We start from the raw sequence: 14,957 nt of genomic DNA, 5'->3' as shown, positions 1-14,957 counted from the left end.
TTAAAATCTGCAATTACCAATTGGTCAAATCAGCTCAGTTTTTCAAAAAAGTTTAATTTTTTTATTTTTTCAAAACAGTTGGGCACATTTTAATGTTTGCAGATATTTTTTGGAGAAAACATTTTACAAAAGTATGGATGGTGAGCTCCACTTGAGTTTGCTCATGCCTCTTTGGAGCACAAAGCCAAGGGTTAAAAAAATGAAATTTCACAAATTCTGAGATTTCAACATTAGCAATAATAGGGATGGACACTTTGGTATAAAATTTATTTCACAATATATATTTTTTACCACAAAATGAAATGCAGCAGTGTCGAGTTGCCCAGACTCCTTCTTTCAACAGCAGGGGAAAAGCAGCAGTTTCTGCAGCTGTCTTTCTAAACGATCCAGCAGTAGAAGGGATTTTTTTAACCATCTGGCTTTTAAAAAAAGCTACAGTTTTGCTCTTTATTCACAAAAGTGTATCAGACTGATCAAAGTGAATCTTTCTTCAAATCAATATCCAGTTTCCGTAAACTTAGAGTGACATTGAACATTAAAGAGAATTTGTGTGCTTCAAAATATTAACCTGAAAACTACTGCTGTTTGTTTTAAACATACTGGCTCATAGTTCAAGCAGCAGGATAGTCATGCCTTTAAAATTCCCTATGGCTTTAGATGGTCAGTTCAAATTAATACTGGATTATGAAACACACAACTGTGAAATAAAACATAGAGGGGTTTAAAAAAAAACAAAAAAAAACAGTGAAGCTCCCTCCAAAACTCACAAAACCCATTTACTTAGAACCAATAAAGTTGCTAAATACTCCCATCTGACACCATCTGCCTGTGCTCTCCTACAGCTGAAAGTTCTGACCTTGCTGTTCAGACCAACAACTTTTCGACCTTCTGTCATGCCTGCTTTGACCTCTGCACAAGTGCATTAAAGCCCCAGCTTGAGCTGGATGGCATGCCACACATACCCGGAGCGTGGGTTTACTTATGGAGCGAGGTGTGCCAGTGGCACACACATGGTCAGACGTGCAGCTGCTGCATGTAAAGCTGCGAGCTGTGAGCCCGAGGGGCTTCTGCATACCAGACTGTCAATAAGTGTGGATGTGAGAAGTGGGGCTGACATTGATATGGGTGTGACCAACGCGTCAATGTGTCCTGTATGTGCAAGTTTGCATGTTTGTGGTCCTAAAACCCTAGCTGAGTCTGAGTAATTTGCAATCAGTGCAAATGCCTCAAGTGGTCTGAGATTCATCCATAAAAATGAGGAATCATTTACGAGTTTCTCACTAGCTTCTATAAAACTACTGACCTAAACTGATGTTAGTCCAAGGAAAATAATGTGATTCTGCAAAGGTTGTCCACATGCTGCTGCATAGGTAATATTAACTTGTCAAGGGTTGGCTAAAAAGCGTATGTCTATACATATTTGGACACTTACAACCCCTCCACTACATGCCAGCTGGAGATAAGGTTGCAGGCGTGGTCTGTGTAACATTAGCTAGAAGCGCTGATTGAGATACTCCATTTTAATGGTGTGGACTGTACTGCTCAACAATAAGAATTATACCAACAGTGTGCACTGTGAAGCACTTCAGGTTTTGGTATAAAAGGAAGAGGGGGAAACAATGCATGATGTTTCCTTGTCACACAGACTATGCACCATCATGCAGTGTGCGATAAGGGCGATAACAACCTCCCTGCCATGCAGTGCTATTCTAAGAGAAGTGGGGCTCAGCAAAAACAGGATATCCCTCTTTGTTTTGTTGGTGTTGTTTTAAGCAGCTTAAAAGTCTCATTAGGATTTTTTTCCCAGGTATTTGCTCTTCTTATATTAAAAAAAGGCTGTGTTTCTAGTTCTATTTCTGGTTACACTGTTTGTTCACTCTTCTGTGTTAAGAAGGTCATTAAGGTCAGGAGGGCAGTTAAAAGCCACTCTGTGTACACTGATCCCCAGGCATCATCCATCAGTTCTTAATAAATCCACGAAACCCCAGTAAACTTTTTTTCAAAAGCAAGAAAAAAAATCTTTTCTTAAATGTTGTACAGTAGAGATTGAGTTATTGCATCAATGGAAACTTGAGCCTTATCCTCCAACCCCTTGAAATGAGAAACGTTTCTAAGGTGTTATAAAATCAAGTGCATTCCTGCATAAAGCACTTTATCACTAAATGAGGGACATGTATCTCAGAGGGACATGTACTGCACTTAGCAGTAGAAAACTCATTCAGGACAGCACTGACAGAAAAGCAATATTTTTTATTATTTGGTACCTATCTTCCCCATCTTTAAAAGACCCACTATGCTACTGCCTCTACATAAAATCAATGTTGATAATGTATATACGCACATAAAAAAAAAAAATAAAAAATAAAAAAAAAATATGCTCTTCTTTCAAACCTTCCCTTGCTCTGGGCAAGAGGAAGAATACTCTTTAGATGATGGAGAAGGGATCGATAAGAACAACACACAATTAAATGTTCAAGATCAACTCCAGAGTTAACTTGGATTAAGAAATACCCAGTTTAAGGCTTCTTAAATTACCTCAGCATTATAAGCAGAGGTACTTTGATCCTACCTTCAGTTCAAATTTAGGATCACTAATTAACAGAACAACAACTTTATTAAAGATTTTGGATGAAAAAAATATTTATTTTATTAGAATATTGGCCGATATTGAAAGGTCTGATATTATGTTACAACAAATGGGAAAATAAAAAATATTAACAAAGAGGTCCCCACAACATGTTTTTGCTGTTTGTGCAGAAACATTTCTCTCAGATTAGGCACGCAGCGTGAACCAAAAGTCTCCTTATTCACCCCTCCTCTGGATGAACTGTTTTGGCTTTTAAAGCCCAAACCTCCCTAAGGCCCCGCCCCAACAACCTACAACCATGACAACCAGTCAGAGTTAATGATGATAACTTGCATCGTAGAATAAGACATCAGATGATGGGCTGCTACACCCGGCTCTGGACAGCTTATTTGCCCCTGATGACATCATAAGGGGAATGGTTTTCAAACACAGCATTTTGAGCACAGAGTTGGAGAAAGGAAAGGCGAGAGGGAAAAGGTTTTTATTTTATTTTTGAACCCCATACACAGGCTTCAGGACTCATATGACTGTAACAACATGTTTATAACATGAATTTTGTATAATATGGCACCTTTAATCAAAAATGTGTATTTTTTTTTTCATTAAAAAAAAAAACGTAACCTAAATGGTCATTATAATGCTTGTGTATAACTTTAAAGACAAGAGATGTAAAGTACTTTAATGCAAAAAATTTAAATTATATAAAGCCCATCTATTCCAAGAAGTCACTAACCTCTGGTATCCCAAGGTGTTAATATCCTAAATCATAACAGCAAATTAATAATTCTCTTCCTGCTCCTCTTTTTACCATAACTCTTCTCCTCCGTTGTCTTTATCTGCAAGAATTCAAAGCTATCGGCCAGCGAGTCAGCAGGGCTGCTGCCAACAAGACTCCCTCCCTGCAATAAATTAGCCCTCTCTCTTTAATACTCAAAGACAACACTGAAGTGATTTTTTTGTGCTGTGTTTTCTCATCTCAGGTTACACTTAATGCAATCAAATGGAAGATAATCCTAGCTGGCATTTTGGCATGGAGGTAGAAACACAGCTGATGCTAGCTAATGTCAAACAGTGGTTTATGTTTCTTTATTTTAGGTGGCACTGATATCATAGGTTGACATATTCTTATCATTTGAGAAGATTAGACATGAAACAGATCATTAACACAGGTTGGTTTGCAGTACAGAAGGAAACCTCTTTGTAATTGTGGAAAGTATCCAAACAGCAGAAGTGGAATAATTAAAAAGTGAAATACTTTTGGGGTGTGACATGTATTAAACTGCTGGTTTCTCAAGACTTTTCTGTCCTTTAAATAAAAAACTGAGAAATTGTTTATTATTTGCTAACCTCTTGCCAATTGTTTTGAAGGAAATCCTGTTAAGCAAGCTAAACATTTTTGTTCTTGTTGCTTTTTGAGGGCATTTATTTGATTTTAAAGTAAATGTAACCCATACATTCAAATCAACACAAACAAAGCAGCTTGTGTTAATAAATCCCGAATGTGAGCTGGCTGCACTGGGAACTGAGTCTAAACAAAAAAGGGTATCCCACTGGACTTTGCTCTGTTTACATTCAGATTCAGAGACAATGTTGTGAGGGTTTATGTGTCATGACAGTAACAGAGTTAGATAAGAGCTGTCTGGAAAGTCCCCTCTATCCCCATGACTGTCTGAGCTTATCTAGAAATTTCTTAGGAAGCTCACTGCGCATGAAAAATGCCCACATGTTATGATCATCTTTTGAAGGCAATTGAATACATATTACCTGCTGCGTCACGTATAACTAAGCAAATGAGTTCGTAAGAAGAAAATGTAGTGGTCAGTTGCAAAGTTTTGCAGAATAGCTTACAAAATAAATGGTTGCTTGTTGTTTTACTTTGTTTAAATCACCATTAAAGTGGGTTGGGGGGAAAAAAAACAAAACAAAAAACAGAACAAAACAGGAAAGAAACGCCTAAAACCAAAAAAAAAAAACCAAAAAAAAAAACATTAAGATGGTAAAAGAACTAGACATTATCAAAATTTCAATTTCAACCTTTGCTATTTTGAAGAAAAACTTTTACAGATAAAGAAATCAAGATAACAGTGTCAACATGTTCTAATGTCAACATTATTGTGGGGTTAATCAAAAAAAGGCAAAATATATATGTATAATAAAATAAGGTATAATACGATTCTGAAAAACTGTTTTTCTTTTGCCATATATGCTGGTGTTTTGAAAAATAATCTTTTTATTTGAAATGTTACTTTTAATTTTCTCAGGACTCTGAATATTTCTATGTTGGGATAAAGGACGTGGAATTCAGAATGTTCAACTATGCTAATTTGGGCTGATTTTACTTTTTTAACCTCTTGACTTTTCTGTTAATACTAAAGGCATATATGCATTACATTTCAAGGGGCATTAATGGGCTTCTTAGACAAATTTTATGGTTGATTATACATTTTGATTACATTTTTAATGTAAGACTTGATGATTGTAACAAATATGTATCCTTTAAAAGACAAATGAAAAAAAATTTCAATATGGATTTTGGCCAACTTGTCAGGCCTTTGGGGTTTTGATTTGTTAGAATTTAGCTGCCTGTGTCATTAAAGTTGTTCATTTGAAATACGGGTCTATGGTTTTCCTTTGCAGCTAATATGTTTTATGAAACTAATGTTTTTCCTGGCTTTCCTTAAATCATTATCTCAGTGTACAGCTTTAAGTTAGATGGCTAAATCCTGTTTATTAAGAAATGAGTAATGACCACATAGGCTAAACTTTTTAGAGCAGTACGGTACCCTCTTACTCTCTAAGATCAAGTTTATTAGATCAGGGCCCCCCAATTGAAGCACAACTTTATACTTTTAACTGATATTTGGTGGAATCATTGCAAATTAGGGTTTAAAACATGAACTTTTCATTAAACTTTCCATCCATCCACAGCCCAATGACTGAAGAAATAAGGGTTTCAGCTAATTTGGATGCTTGCAGATTTAAACTAAGCTCGTTAAAAAGCTGTTGGAATACAATCAAACACAACATTTAAGCTTTTTCACATTAATCCACAACTATCCAGCTAAGATTTAGGTGTTTTCAAACATCCTTTAATAAACAACATCTGTAATGATTTAGTGAAAGGTGCATGGGGTAAAAAAAACAAAAATAAAAAAAGATAATTCATTAAGTTTAAATAAATTTTTTAAACACAAAATCATACTTGATGAACAAAACAAACCACTCATTTTTTTTTTAGACACAGCAGCTGGAGATCATCACTTATGTTTGTGTGTGTGCTCGGTTTGCTGGCCCTTTTGGCCTTTTGTACGCGACTTTGAGGGAGGAGGGGAAGGAGGCAAATCTACTCTGAACTGCTGAACAACCAGAAGTTTAATGTTCTTCACACAAAATAAATCCTGAGGTGCAAGGCCCACCTCCCCCCCATCATCACCCATACCATCCCCTTACCCCCCACAACATTCCAGGTCGTGGCAGTCAGTGCAGCTTTTTGTAGTGATGCAAAATCTCCTAAGGAGCATTCCCCAGCCTTAAACCTTTTCATGATGGCTTTATTTTTTGCTACTCTTCTATGACTAATACTTGTAAAACTAAAACTTTTAAATTAAATGTAATTCATTCCTTTAAATGAGTAGCTAATCATTACATTTGGTATACTCTTGCCTATTTCTTTTCTACTTCAGTAACAGTACATCTGTATTTATTCTGAGCCAAAGTTATACAGAGATTTCCTCTATTTTACTAATCAAGCTATTTCTAGATTAATTTGGTTCCACAGCATATCAGCCCATAAGGAGATGGTACCAAATGTGTGGCTTTACTGGAAACCCACCTTTTTCCACTTCAGAGTTACACCCAAATATAGGTTAATCTGATTCATAGAATTCATATAAAATATGTTGAAGTCCTCTACTACTGTGAGGACCCTACTGTGACAAAAAAAGCAACAATAAGTAAAGGGGACATGAAGAAAGGAGGTATGTCAGTGGGAGTTTTCACCAATGTACCATGCATCACCTTTATACCAATTCCATTAGATATTGACAGCATGATAATGGCTGCATCAGAATCTGATCTATTTTAACCATCTATGCAAATTTAAGAGCAGGGTACAAACATGCAAGCAAAACCAGTGTCTAGACTGCTATCTATGTGTGAAAATAAATAGCTTGTCTTGAAACATGTGCACAAGCAATGAATTAATATATGTGCATATCCCTTTAGATGCTCTGCTTTGAAACCACAACATTATCTGCAATAGTTAGTGTCTGACACGAGGTTTTCTCTGTCTGTAAAAACGGTGGGAAAGTGTATGAAGGGAAGGAACTCACGCACAGCTATGAGATACAGCATCATATCCTCTACAAAAGAGAAATGTCTCAAATATTCTCATACATTGAAACCAATAGTAAAAATCCGGTAAAGAAAAAACAGCAGTTGCTTTAGTTTAAAGCCTTTTATAGAACTGCTTTACTCACAAAACATTAGGCCCAGTCTGAATCATAATACTGAGTCTTTAAAGACATTACTAAGAGTTTTAAAATCTGCTCTTGTTGTTTTCCATCTAATTCCACTTTTTTTTTTATAAAGAAACATGTTGTTATTTTCTTCCACGTTGTCCTGGTAACAGAAACTCTAGTAATGAATCATAAACAGGAAGCATAAGCCACAGGCACTTATTTTGTAATATATTACAATAAAACAAATGACTCAACCTATGAATTTAAAAACCACATCTTTAGTACGTTTGTGAATTTAAAATCCGCTTGTTGTTTGGTATGATCTTAAAAAAATGATAATTATGGTAAAATATTCCTCCGTGTGGCTAAATTGAAATTATTTGGCAAGACGAATAGGGGCCAAAATTGTCCATAGTGATACAAAACATGTTACCTTTTTTAATAAGGTAACAATAAGGCTTTTTTTTTTCAATAATTACAGAGATATTTAAATAAGTACTTTTTGATAAACATATTTAGTAATATTTGGCCCTTTTGGCCCTTGGCAGTTGGTAAGCCTAATTTAGCCTGTAGATAAAAAGGAAAGATAAAACTAGTTTTCATGTTTCCAATATTTTATTCTATTTTAAAGTAAAGCGTTTCAATATATATTAAAGATATTTGTTCATGACATCATTATTTGTTCGAATGGCCAATCCAAAGTGGGTGAATGGTAGAAAAAAACCTGGACTAAATCAGAATTTCTTTTAGGCACACAGATTTGTTTTTTTAAACAGTAAAGTAAATGTAAGTCATAATACTGGTTATGTATCTTTGAGTGTTTTTTTTTATTTTTGTCACATTAGGAACAACATTTTGTTACTGTCACATGAAAATGCTAAACAGATTTTATCTGAGGAAGTCCAGCACATGACCAACCTGCCACAATTTCCTTCCTCACCTTCATTCAGCTCAGTCATGTTGCCTTTTCCTTTCATACTGATAACACCCCCTCCACCCTTCAGCTGTGTTTTAGTTCCTGTAACATGATAAAAACCCCCAAGCGAAAAGTGTGTGAAGAGTGTACAATAACTCATCAAAGTGACAACAGGAGCCTCATTTCTTACCCTCTTTATTCACCTTTTGTCCCCTGGTGGAGTTACAACATAAACCTCTACTATGTGAAATCTAATTTACCTGCTCTCACGTGTATTCACAAAGGCAGACTGAAATCTGTCTCTCGACTATTTGGCTCTGTTGTATAATATTAACGCCATGCAGAGGATTATAAATATGTGGCTCTGTTATCTCTAATGATGTCACGGAAAACTTTTGCAGGTAATGCCCTGATAGGATCACAGTCTAAAGAGTTAGACACCTTAACTTGCTACTGCAAGCAGTTCTTTGACCTGTCTGACTACTTTTTCAAAGATGCAGCTGTTTTGATTAAAAGGAGATTCCAAAGCTATAAAAACAAACAAAACATATAGTCTTTACATTTTGGCCCTGGTTATGTGACATTTTGAGGTTGTCCGAGCAATATAGCACACCTCTCTCTAACTCTTTCATCTGGAAGTGCCACCATATCTATGTATCAGGTCTAGGTCAAGGGGTGCAGAGAAACAGAAGAGAAAGAAAAATACTGATATGAGTCATTGTCTGATTAACTCTAAAGTTTGGTGAGGATTTTAGTCCAATAAATTCTGCTGATTGAGATGGAAAACCAGTATGCCCGAAGGGTGTTTGAGTGTCTCCATATGCCACGCCTAGTGTATAAAAAAACTCTTCAACTTAGACGTAAACTGAGACAAATGTTATTGTTATTTTGTATGCATCGTGTATACAAATCGAAATTTCATTGCATACAGCTCACAACAGTGTAATGATATTGCAGTTAGAGTAAGATAAACATTACCAATATAAAGTTAGTCAGTGATCACAATGTACACATTACATTGTATGAGAAAAAGAAACCAGTTTAAATAATGGTGCAGAATGGGGAAAAGTTCCTCATTCTGTGACATTGCTTCCAAAAACACCTTAAATGTGACAAACATAAAGCTGCACATGATAAAAATAAAGTGAAGAAAATAGACATTTTTTTTAGAAATGTTTTGCAAAAATTAAAAAACATTGATCATTCTAAGTGAAATCTTGTGCCACCATTTGCCTTTAGAAGTCACAAAAAGTCTAGCTTGTTATTAGCCACAATTCAAAAGATGCTCTGGTCAAAGGAAACAGACAGTAAACCTACTGGAATAGGAGCTACTTGTTGCAAAAACCTAACACCATGCGCAAAGCTAGACTCACCTCCAAGGCAGGACAGTGGCAGTATCATCCTGTTGGAACGTTGCTCTCCAGCAGAAAATTGAGAGTGATGGGAAGATGGATGGAGCTAAATAAAGGGCAGGATTTGAAGAAAACTGTTAGAGGCTGGGACTGCTCAGTGGGTAACACTGCTAACTTGCAGCAAGAAGGTTCTGGGTTCGATTCCTGGCCTGGGGTCTTTCTGCATGGAGTTTGCATGTTCTCCCTGAGCATGAGTGAGTTCTCTCCGGGTACTCCGGCTTCCTCTCACAGTCCAAAAACATGACTGTTAGGTTAATTGACTTGTCTAAATTCTCCTTAGGTGTGTGTGTGTGTGTGTGAATGGTTGTTTGTCTCTGTGTTGCCCTGTGATGGACTGATGACCTTTCCATGGTGTACCCTGCCTCTTGCCCATTGACTGCTAGAGGGGTGCTGGTGCTTGTTAGATAATGGATGGATGGATGTTAGAGGCTGTGAAAAAAATTGACACTGAGGTGGAGATTAGCCATGTACCAGGTTGCCTTAAACATATGCCAGAGCTAGAAATGCAGTTCAGGAAACATCACCCTGCCATCAGCTGCGGGTAAGGAACTTAAGCAAAGGATTCCTAAGCAAGAATCCTTTTTACTGAAATTGTTTAAGTCATCCCAGCTCTTAACCTGTCTCTCCCAACAGTGGTCCCTACTCCTGCCTCTGAGTGCTGCTATTCAAACGATTCATTTTTAATAAATCTTCATATTTGTGTCTTGTTAAATTCTTGGGTCCTCAGTCTGTCTGGTCATTGCAGAAGGCTTTGATTTTGTGGCTTTTTATTTTCGATACTGTATATCATAAAGCTTTAAGAAAAACTAATGTTTAAGTTAAGCAGTTTTAACTTATTTAAAGTTATTCAATAAGAATCTATCCCTAATTCTCTTCTAAAAATAAATATAACAGAAACAAAAAAGGAAATGACTACACAGCTCTTTCTTCCAGCAAAAATATCCTGAATTTCCTGAAGGAGGTCATACTGTATAAAGAATAATATGTTTTCCCTAAATAAGTACATCCTTTAAGAAGAGTCAAAAAAAGTAGCTCGACTGCTGAACTGAGCCCTTATAGCTGTATCTAATTAATATAGGATTTTTATAAAACAACAACCTGACTAATCTAAAGAATGTGGCTGAAACCAAAGGAAATCAAGAACATGTGATAAAAAAAGTTATAACAAATTAAAAACTAGACATTATTATCCCTTCGGTTTGGATTTTCCCTTAACCTTTCTGACAGTTTTACAAGCAAGTTTTAAAGCATTTATTGATTTACTTTTTTATCTATTTTCCATCTAAAGGCAAGGATAAAAATGTTTACCCTATATTATGTTAAAATGTCAATTTTTCCAAGAAAATTTAATTAAATAAGTTTATTCCATTTTTATCGACTGAAGGCCTCTCTGTTGATTTGCCACAGTTTGCCGAAACTTAACCACAACCAAGACTTACAGTGTGAACCACAGCAAGCTCTGTTATGACGTGTTCAAAGTGCAAAAATGGTTAACTCTTCCTTTCTGAAATTAAATAAGGCCAATGACATGTCATTTCAACTTTCGGCAAAAAAATCCAACTTTGCTTTTCATTAAAACCCCTTATTTACATTTATACAGTCAAAAAAAATCCCATGACAGTTTTAACATTGTCACTTTCATTGATAATGTTCCTCTAAAAAAACTATTAAATTCAATTTTTGGGAGGGAATTTAACCAATTTTCTCACATTACATACTTAATTGTTTACTGAACTCAATTTATGACTTATCATTCTCTGCAATGGCTGCACAATCAAATCACACACCTTGAGACGACCACCAACATGTCAATTTCCCATCATTTTAGTTATCTTTTAGTTGGAAAGCAGTAAAATATATTAAAAATATATGTTCAATAATTAAGCATTACTTATAATAAATACTTTATAAACCATTCAACCCAAAGTACAGACCTGTGACTCAGATATAATCCCATGCAAATGTCTGTCTGTTTCCCCACCAGCACAATGGCAGACCTTGGGAGCTCAGTACCTGAGCCTCAGATTTTGCAGAACTAACCACAGCTATACTAAAACCACAAACATCTCTAGCTTCAGACTTGCTTGCAGCCCTAACTTAAGACATCACTCCATCTCCAACATATTGTGCTGCTAGAGCTGCAGGGTCCAAGAAGAACAGCAGCAGCTCAGCAGGTCTAAGCACTGAGCCTTAACTAGCCTATATCCTTTAAGAGGACAGGAAGCTATAATGAAGGCTGGATGGCAGGAAATGGCTGGCGTGTTTCATCTGATGAAGACATGTAGCAGATTTCTTCTGTATTTTGAATTATTAAACAATGTTTTGAAGCAGTGCTAAGCCGCTGACCTTTGATATGCTTACATATCAAAACAGACCAGGTTTGGCCCCAAAAGATTGCTAATTATCAATGTAACCCGCATAGTTTCCAGGACACCACCTTTATAATCAGCTGTTAAATGATGACATGCGGCAACACATGTCTGATCAGAGAGGGGACCAGAGAAAATTAAGGAGTCCAACTTTGTTTTAGGACACTTACACACTCAAGCAACACAAATTTTAGTGACCTCCAATTGGCGCAAAAAGGTGTCATTACCTAATGAATAACAATCTTACTATATTTAATCTTATCCTTAGCCAGCAGTTTCATGTAGGATTTGATGTGGCCTGTTTTGGGCTGCGGCAAACATTTGACTATAGTCCCTGCTGTCTCTAATGCCAAGTTTCTGACTACAGTATGGAGAGTTGTCAGAGTGGGCTTCCAAGTGGCTACGGTGGTGACCAGTGGGTAAGGATCTAAGACTGTGCTTTCTGCGTATCTTCACCCAGTCCCCTGGCTGCTCAGGAACTGTTGGAGGACCACTACATGACTATGTCCCTGGTGTTATTGGCTCCAGGCTTTTAAATAGTGGGTCTGGTCTGACTCCTGGATGTTCAACAGCCCGAAGCTCCGACACTCTCACCTACAAAGCTACAAAAATAGAACGCTTATTACTCATACCAATATCGCTAAAGGAGGCCGAGGAACAACTGTACATCTGACATGGAGAACAGGAGAGAGGAGAGGGAGATTCAAAGAGAGCCACAACAGTGTGAGGGAAGACCGAGAGAGAAGCCATAGCAGTTTATTGTTTATTTATTTAGATCCCCATTAGCTACTGAGTCAAAGCAGTGGCTATTCTTCCTGGGGTCTTAAAAATTTTACAGATATTACATCAAAGCTGAGTTACAATGAAACCAAATACAGAAGTACACACACACACACACACACACACACNTCTAATTTCTCTATTGCCAAAACACACACACACTCACACACACCCACACACACACACACACCCACACACACACACACACACACACACACACACACACACACACACACACACACACACACACACACACACACACACACACATACACTCAACAATACAACTTTATATACATATATATAACATACAAAAAGATACACATAATATAGCATGAGCTATTCTATTTACAAAACATTAACAATCTCTGGGTATTATGTATATTACAAAACATTTTAGTTACTAGTGCTCATTATGAATGACTTAATTCCATAAACATTAAAGTCATTCCAAAGTAAATATATAAAGTCTAAGCCTTTTGGAAAAGCTAACATTGTACATCTCTGATATCAACAGGAGTGAGTTAAACGCCACCATCGCCCTGTAACACGATGTTTTCTTAAGTTGATTTGTTTGACAGGCAGGTAACCAAAAAAGTCTTTCACCTGATTGGCGAGTGGAAGAATTCTGAATGTCATCAAAAAAAGTCAATCTATTATGAATAATTTTAGGTGCTTTTGTAATAATTACCTTTTTTAAGAATTTAGTTAAAGACTATTTGATTCTGCTCCTTACAAGCAGCCATGCTAACTGATTATGCATGTCTCTAATACTTAAAAGGCTTTTCTAAAAGAACAGTTTAGAACAAGCCAAGCTGCTTTATTTTGTGTAACCTGTAATTTGTTCAGGTTATTTTCGGTAGTTGTTCAACAAATTATGGAACAGTAGTTGAGATGACACAAAACTATTGATTCCGCCAAAGTTTTTGGTATTTGAGTTGGTATGCATTTTCTAAAGTTCTGAACTGCTGCCATACTCCTGCCCATGTTATTCAGTATTTGTTTTATCTGAGTGTTCCAAGTTAGCCTGCTGTCCACAATCACGCCGAGCAATTTGGCCTCAGCCACTTGTTCAATGATTAAACCACTAACAACCAACTTAAGAGTAGGTGGACCTTTTTAAAAGATGTTTAGATCCCAACACCATACCTTTGCTCTAACCAACTTATTTTCTTTGGTCCAATTTTCAATTAATTTTAGTTAATTATTTAATATTATATTAAATCTGGAAAAGTCATAGTCAGACACATAAATAGTTGAGTCGTCTGCATACTAAAGCCTACACAAATTGCAATAGCTTTTAAACACAAATCCATTACATTAGTAAAAAGTTAATCTATGCATGTTTCTGTTTTTGTCTCATCTGCATTATAAATAATTCTTGTTGGATCTGAGACCACTTTTTACAACTTTCAAAGTGTCAACAATAGAACACAACTTACTTTATAATGAGCAATTATTCAAACGCCAATTAATATTTGAGTCATCTAAAAAAATAAATCTCCTTATTTAAATCACAGACTTTATCCAACATGTAACAAATCCAATCTAAACGAACTATTGCTGCACTGGGTGGCATACACTCACCGGCCACTTTATTAGGTACCCCATGCTAGTAACGGGTTGGACCCCCTTTTGCCTTCAGAACTGCCTCAATTCTTCGTGGCTTAGATTCAACAAGGTGCTGGAAGCATTCCTCAGGGAGTTTGGTCCATATTGACATGATGGCATTACACAGTTGCCGCAGATTTGTTGGCTGCACATCCATGATGCGAATCTCCCGTTCCACCACATCCCAAAGATGCTCTATTGGATTGAGATCTGGTGACTGTGGAGGCCATTTGAGTACAGTGAACTCATTGTCATGTTCAAGAAACCAGTCTGAGATGATTCCAGCTTTATGACATGGCGCTTTATCCTGCTGAAAGTAGCCATCAGAAGTTGGGTACATTGTGGTCATAAAGGGATGGACATGGTCAGCAACAATACTCAGGTAGGCTGTGGTGTTGCAACGATGCTCAATTGGTACCAAGGGGCCCAAAGAGTGCCAAGAAAATATTCCCCACACCATGACACCACCACCACCAGCCTGAACCGTTGATACAAGGCAGGATGGATCCATGCTTTCATGTTGTAGATGCCAAATTCTGACCCTACCATCCGAATGTCGCAGCAGAAATCGAGACTCATCAGACCAGGCAACGTTTTTCCAACTTCTATTGTCCAATTTCGATGAGCTCGTGCAAATTGTAGCCTCAGTTTCCTGTTCTTAGCTGAAAGGAGTGGCACCCGGTGTGGTCTTCTGCTGCTGTAGCCCATCTGTCTCAAAGTTCGACGTACTGTGCGTTCAGAGATGCTCTTCTGCCCACCTTGGTTGTAACGGGTGGTTATTTGAGTCACTGTTGCCCTTCTATCAGCTTAAACCAGTCTGGCC

Source organism: Cyprinodon variegatus, unplaced genomic scaffold, assembly GCF_000732505.1.
Source record: "Cyprinodon variegatus isolate N-32 unplaced genomic scaffold, C_variegatus-1.0 Scaffold4, whole genome shotgun sequence".
Lineage (NCBI taxonomy): Eukaryota > Metazoa > Chordata > Actinopteri > Cyprinodontiformes > Cyprinodontidae > Cyprinodon > Cyprinodon variegatus.
The sequence above is the reverse complement of the archived record's forward strand: the minus strand, read 5'-3'. Positions refer to the sequence as shown.